Here is an 8,049-nt window from a genome sequence, read left to right on the forward strand (position 1 = left end):
ACGTGTGGTAGCCATCGCCGAATCCCCTTCGCTTGCATTCGTTGACCTGGTGTGTACGCAACATAATATAACGGTTGGGAAGGAAGTGGAGCAGCGACAAACCATTATGGCCGAGTTGGTCCCAGCTCTCAGGATGGTGACTGATTTTTGTTGAAAATACATACTATATTTTATTATTCATACGAAGGGTAAAACTGTTGAACCTAATTAATTAATTTTTCTTTACTGATCCCGTGTGATTCTTATTTCGACTTATATTTGTCTACGTGCTCGTCCCAAGGAACCTTTTAAAATACTTTGTGATTTAAAGATTCACGTATTTACAAAATTCATGTATTTTGTCAAGAATATTTCTCTTACTTTATTATTTATTAATATTCAAGTGTATTGAAGACTAAGTTGGAACATTATACTATTGACAGCGAGAAGCGTGTAGAATATTCTCGCGTTGGTAACGAGAAACGACTAGAACATTCTTGCGATTGGTAGTGCATTATGGGCTTCGACCAATCAGAATATAAGCAGCGGGCGCGGCTACAGCGTCACATTCAAACTCTGAGCTAGCGTTAAGCAACATTCGGGGCTGCGAAACGAAACTTAGTGAAGTTTATTAACGAAGTGCAACTAAATCGTAGCAAGATGCCTGCTATTGGAATTTACCTGAGGACCACCTATTTCTGCGTTGGAGTTTGTCAACGACCAAGGAAACCGAATCACTCCGAGTTATGTTGCATTTGCTGACACCGAGGGGCTGGTTGGCGATGCTGCTAAAGGTCAGGCTGCTCTCAATCCAAAAAATACCATATTCGATGCTAAACGACTCATTGGACGCAACATAGACGACCCGAAGGTGCAGGACGATACGCGTCAGTGGCCTTTCAAAGTCGTCGGTCACGGTGGAAAACCTGCCATCGATGTTGACTATCAGAATCAAAACAAGCAATTCTCCGCGGAAGAGATCAGCGCTATGGTGTTGGGGAAAATTAAACTGCTGAGGCTTATTTGGGTGAAACTGTGTCCGAGGCGGTCGTCACAGTGCCAGCATACTTCAACGATTCTCAGCGACAGGCGACTAAAGATGCGGCGGCCATTACTGGACTGAAAGTTTTGAGAATCAAACCAACCCACAGCGGCGGTTCTGGTGTATGGACTGGAGAAAAAATTGAGCGGTGAACATAGCATCCTCATTTTTAACCTAGGTGAAGGAACTTTTGACGTATCGGTGCTCACTGTGGATGAGGGTTCCCTGTTTGAGGTGAGGTCAACTGCTTGGGAGATACCCACCTCGGTGGAGGGGACTTTGATAACCGCCTCGTCAATCATTTGGTAGAAGAATTCAAGAGGAAGAATCGTAAGGATATTCGTAACAGTCCACGGGCATTGAGACGTCTCAGAACAGAAGACGACATTGTCCTCTAGTACCGAGGCAGTGCCGGCCTTACACCCTATTGCGCCCTCGGGCAATTTTCCTCTAGGCGCCCCTAAAAAAATATATCGAAAATAGGTTTCCCCCTCCTACTTTTTCCGGGCTTGGGACCGGCAGTAAAGTGGTTAACAAGGTGTCCAAACCCCACTGGCGGAGTTAAAATAAATAAATTAATTGATTAATAAAATATAAATTTCAGAAATTAACTTTTCAAACCTTTTTTTCAGCAAAATCTTTAATTAAAGCTGGAAAATCAATATTTTAATAGATATTATTTTCAATAGATAGAGTTCCCAAACTGGAAAGTCTATTTTGTTACATTGTAGACCGGAGATAAGTTTTAATTAATTTAAGTTTTGAAAAACGACGTTTGCCACTTGCTACAATTACAGGTAGTGTCAGCAAAATTCGCAAAGCAACTCAAATGTTCGTATATAATTCTTGTAAATTATGCTACTTTATGAAATTTAATACAATGAGTGGAGTAATTTTACCTTGAACTTTATATGAAAGAAAGGCTTTTAAAGTAATAAGTTCATCGGAAAGTTCGTTACCAATAATATCAGATTTTGAATTTGCGGTGAGCTTAATTTGAAGATCGGCAGAATATTTACGAAGTTCGTCTTTTTCCGGTAATTGTCAAAAAAATACAAAAAAACCCACATCTTTGAATATTTGTTCAACTGTTCGTTTTTTCAGACGCATAATACAAATGGTTTTCGCTTTTGCCCATGAATAGAATTTGCAGAGCACAACATTTTGAACATAGATAATATAATTTCTAAATCTCTAATCTAATATTTTGAAGCACCTTGGGATCATCGATATGCGCCTTAACATACTAGGCACTCTCGGGCGGTGCCCGACTTAGCCCCCCCCTAAAACCGGCACTGTACCGAGGCAACCATCGAAGTGGACGCTCTCTTTGAAGGAATTGATTTTTACACTAAGATATCTCGAGCGTATTTCGAAGAGCTCTGCGCAGACTTATTTAGAGATACACTGCGTCCGGTCGATAAGGCGTTGACGGATGCAAAGCTCGACAAAGGTGCGATTCACGATGTTTTCCTGGTCGGTGGATCGACGAGAATCCCTAAAATTCAAAGTCTGTTGCAGAACTTTTTCTGTGGCAAAAATTTAAATTTGTCTATAAATCCAGACGAAGTTGTGGCTTGTGGCCTATGACGCTGCCGTTCAAGCGGCCATTTTATCTGGGGAAAATGACAAGAAAATTCGGGATGTACTGTTGGTGGACGATACTCCATTGTTTTTGGACATTGAGACAGCTGGTGGAGTAATGACCAAGATTGTCGACCGTAATGCGAGAATTCCATGCAAGCAGACACAGATGTTTTCAACGTTTGCGGAAAACCAGTCAGGGGTTGACATTCAAGTGTTCGAAGGAGAACAAGCTATGACTAAAGATAATAATATTTTGGGAAATTTTGAAAAAACATGTACGTGTAACACTCTGTATTCAGTTTATGAAAATAAATATTTACTTCTTTTAAAGTAAAACCATCTTTTATGTATTTTTTTGTTGAAAAACGGAATACATATAAGGTAATAAAATCTTATGAAACCAAATGTTATGAAATATTATGTTAGCGAACGAAAGCAATATATGTATTTATTTTTTATATATTACCTACTAAAGCGTGGAATATTGCTTTTCTTTTTCCCTTTTCTATTTATATTGTGTCCATCTGCAAAATCTACATCATATTTGTTTCCAATGTATTGCTACTTTTATCGAATATTATATATGTATAAGATACATATGTATATAAAACATAGGAAATTGATAAATCTTCTTTACTACTACTGAATACACAATTCCTTAAAACGATAGCCAAATATGTATCATGCAAATAATAATTGAAATAGTAAATCTATGTATGCACATTTGTATGCAAATTCTTGGGAAAATCTTCAACAAAGCGTGCTGCACGATTACACTTAAAATTGAACGACCGCTAAAATAAAAAAGTCACAATAAACAGAATGCAATTTTGTCTCTTGAATTTTAAAACTTGAACCGTCTCCAGGATACATTTTGTATGTAGTGTTACATATGTATGTACTATGCATGTATTTATAATAGATACATATGTATGTGGGTACGTTAACCCCGTACCGGGTGGTTGCCTCTGTAGCTAGGGTCATTTCGTGTATATTGCGATATCTACAGAGCAATGACATTTAACTCGCCTACAGTGTACGGAGATACAGGTGGAGTCTAATGGGTCGTCGACGGTCTAAATGCTGGCCACACGTTCGAAGCGGTTTACACTATCGGGGATGGGGCGCATATTTCGCGGCGCTCACGGCGATAAATATGGCGCCGTTTCGTTCGGGCTCTTTCCGCCCCCTACCCCTCCCCCCAATCCGATCCTGTAAATTCCCGCAGGGTGTGCTAAATTCCTAGAAGAGGTTAACGCAATTTACGCGCGTCTCGCTTCCGGCCGCCAAACATCCGGCCGAATCCGGCGATCGCGGCAACCGGAAATCGCGCAAGTCGAATATCGGACGAGGGATGAGGTGCGAGAATTTAATAAAAGTCTCGGTGTGGAAGGTGGGTTGATTTGGATTGGAAATATTTTGACGTTTCGGCGCGTCTGATCGGGCGTTTATTTCATTTTTGATGGTTTGTCTGTTAAAGTTGATGTGGCGTTCAAAATAGACTTCAGTATATGTATGTATTAGCGTATATATATATGTACATAGCATGCATGTATATAGGTATGTAGGCAGATAATGGCCTGATAAATATATATATATATATATATATATATATATATATATATATATATATATATATATATATATATATATATATATATATATATATATATATATATATATATATTGTGATACTGTTCAGTCGATTGAACTGAAATTTCATATGTATAAGATTCAGCTTAATATTAAGTAACAAAATAAATTTGGGGAGGATTTGTCAACCGCAAGTGGCAGTTTACTCTTGTTCGGTCTTTCTAGTGTTGGAATTTCGGGTGCGGACGGCTAGAAGAAATGTCGCATATAAAGGTTTTTATTTAAAAATTATGCCGAGAAAAAAATAAAATCTTAAATATGAATGGCGGTGTTTTAAATGTATAAATATAAATAAAACCGGTCAAATTTGCAATTTTCGCAAACTATTTGATGGCCTTAAGCTATGACGAGGGAAAATCAAATATTATTTTTTAAGAGCTTCTTTTAAAATTCTCCATCACTTCCAAATTAGATTTTTTTCAAAATCAAAAATTCGTCGCTATCTATGTTTTTTCAAACGTATAGATGTCTATGTACATACATACATATGTTATGTCTACAAATTGATTCCCATGTTTTTGTTTCTTTTCTTTACAAAGCTGCTTCTTTGTATTTGAATTAATTAAAATAGAAATTTAAAAAATGATAATTACGTTCTTTTTACGGAATTAAGTCAGCAAAAATGTCAAGCGCAGACTTAAAGGGGAGAATTGATTGTTAAGTTTTTCTACAAAATAAATTTTAAGTTACATTTTTAGGATACTAACGTTATCATTTTTTAGGATAACAGTAAAAGTTTGTAAACTAATAAGAAACACATTTTTAACAATAAAAATTATAATTATTAATTTAATTAAAAATACCCATCACGTATGTACATATGTATTTTTACTTCGCGAATATACATTTCTACGTATAGTAAGGTAGAAGTGTCGATAAATTGAGCTGTTCATTTGAGTGATGATAATTCTCGATCGGCATTTGTATGTATGTGATCATCTTATCTATGTAGCTGTCGATGAATAATCCATGACTAAATGATATATGAGATGGGTGGGATCGGATATTCAACAATTCCATTTCATCATTTATGTAGATAGACTCATTTCAGATGATAAATAATGCGAAATGGCAGCTTTTGCACTAACGAACCTTCGCTTAATTCGTTACATTATACATATTTAATACTGATATTATTCCGTAAGCGGTGCTCAAATGTCGAAGGCAAACAATTGAAGATCTTTTGAAGATTGTTTGCGAAAAAGAATAAAGTTATTCAAAGTTTCGTATTTTTGTTTGATCTGTATGTACATATGTATATATATTTAGAAGGATGCTCCGTATGAAAAACTCAATATCTCTTAACAAAAATGTTTTGTGTAAACAGTCTTCTGGACGTATCTATTTGAGATCATCTCTTAAATGTGACTAAAAGTAAAAAAATAAATAAATGTAGTTTACAATACAAGTAAGTACTTTTATAAACTACTACACTACTATATGTGCATATGTATGTATGTATGTATGTACTATAAATTTGTCAATACGAATAAAAATTGATGTTTTTTGTTTTTAAATTTTAGTTTAAATATCGTATAATATTATATTTAAACTAAAATTATATTTTGGTTCAGTGTTAGCAATGTACTTATTCAACGATGAAATCTGTTAGCAATATTTATTACTTTTTTCATGAAGAAACTTTTATTTTCCATAACAGATGTCACTAGCGTACATTAAAATATTGGTTTAAGAAATTATTTTATAAAGAAATACGTGAAAATTTTTGATATTTATGTTGATATGTCAGCATATTAACTGGATTTTTTTTATATTGTTGACACGTCAATAAAATATTGTTTTTTATGATTTGTACCTATGCTTAATGATAAGAGCAAAAAATAATCACAGTAGTTTATTTTATTTAATAAAAATAAAATATCATGATTCGCGATCGTTGTCAAAATTTAGTACAAATATTGCTTTTAGAATGAAAAATCCAATATTAAAAAAAAAACGACTTAAAATATAATATGCCAGATTGGTAAAGTCGGGTAGTGAAATAATTGATTTTTTCAATAAAAATAACCTTTATTAATGTTCTCATAAAACATAATAAAATATGATAAATTTAAATACATGAATTACATTTTTTTATATAATATATTTTGGTACATATAGGTATTTATGTGTATGTATTATATAATATATTTATTTTAAGGGTTTGGTTCACATTAGTTAGGTACATGTATTTATGTATCGCTTTAACATCTAACGCATAGATTTTAAAAACACGGAAAGGGGTAGCTCTGCTAAATATCAGAGATTTACTTATTTAATATGGAATTTTTTAATAATATTTGAAAAACGTGTGTATGTGACATGTCTGCAATTGTCAGCCTATATTATGGACACGTGAGTATGTAACCGGATTTATATTCACCTACATATTTGAATGCACTAAAATATGCATGTTATGTCCATATGTATAATACGTTTATTGTACAGTATGCAGATAATTTTCGTGCCGAAGCATTGTTTGATATCTAAAAATAGTCAAATAAATTTGTTGAATATTAAAACGTATTTGCATACACATAGAATTTAATAGTTCTTCGAATCTCAATATGTAAATGAAATTCAAATTTAGTTTTTTGGTCCCAATTTTATGTTATTTTCGGGCAAATATAATATTTTAGAACGCGGAATATGTCTTTATTTCAGCCATGCATACAAAATAAGTAACATATACATACCCAAGTGCATTCAAATATAAATACATAATCAATAATTAATAAGTTTTTTTTAAATGAATACTTTATTCATTGTAAAACACATTTACTATGCAAGTTATATATTTTTTAATACTTTTGTACGATTCTATAATACAAAACATGTATTTCTTACGCTGGGCTCATAGCGAAGAAATGCAGTTTAGCTAAAATATCATATTTATTTGAAATATTTATTTATATGTACGTATAAGTACTTACATAATACGATACATTAAACACTATGATCACATTCAACATAAATAATGTATATAAATTTAAACATTATGTGCTGATTATAACTATTGAGATAAATTTGTATGTACATACATACATACAATATGTTTCATTTACGTATATATTTTTTTTAACATTCACTACACACTAAACATACATATATGGGTAGATATATTTATATTTATTAAAAACGAATACTTTATGAAATTTGTAACGATACTTAAAAATGTATACAAATACATATATTATGTAATAAATACACTTAATAAATATACGCGCATTCTTTTCTATAAGAATATTTTCAATACTGTATGTACATACATATATAGGTCGGTCGTGCCTACATACACATATGTAAATATGTATATTTGTACATACATATGTATGTGTATGTATGTACATATGTGTATATCGACTATATCTTAACATGATCATTCCAATTGTAACCGCTTGGGATCTTTGCTTATATTACTCAGAAAAAACTCGTCATAATAAAAATATTAGATCACAGGGGTCTCGACAAGGACATTATTTCCCATGAGGATAATCGTGGTTAATATTAATGAATGTCGTCATATGTACACAACATGTTTGGGCTAATTGAATAATTCGTCGTGTGTGTAGCATTGCATTACCCGTAATTTAACTATGCAATAAAAAATAATGAGTAAAATTTTTTATGGCGAAAATGATTCGAATAACGGTTATGAACGCTATAAGTTTTAATTTTGTATACATAAGTTTATTATCAAATTTATTGTGGGAGAGCGAATTTATCGGGCTTAAATTGTGAGAGAAAAATATAATTTTTTTGGTTTTTTTATTATAATTTACGGGAAT

The 8,049-nt window shown here is 33.0% G+C and overlaps 1 protein-coding gene and 1 pseudogene across 1 annotated transcript in view; both read left to right on the forward strand.

The window, feature by feature from the left end:
- The window catches only part of LOC143920298 (uncharacterized), a 42,091-nt gene that overhangs the window by 15,660 nt on the left and 18,382 nt on the right, over positions 1-8,049 (forward strand). The gene's annotated exons all lie outside the window — the stretch shown is intronic.
- On the forward strand, positions 640-2,746 carry LOC143920296 (major heat shock 70 kDa protein Ba-like; annotated as a pseudogene).

The sequence above is a fragment of the Arctopsyche grandis genome, chromosome 12 (genome assembly GCF_051622035.1).
Source record: "Arctopsyche grandis isolate Sample6627 chromosome 12, ASM5162203v2, whole genome shotgun sequence".
In the NCBI taxonomy this organism is placed as follows: domain Eukaryota; kingdom Metazoa; phylum Arthropoda; class Insecta; order Trichoptera; family Hydropsychidae; genus Arctopsyche; species Arctopsyche grandis.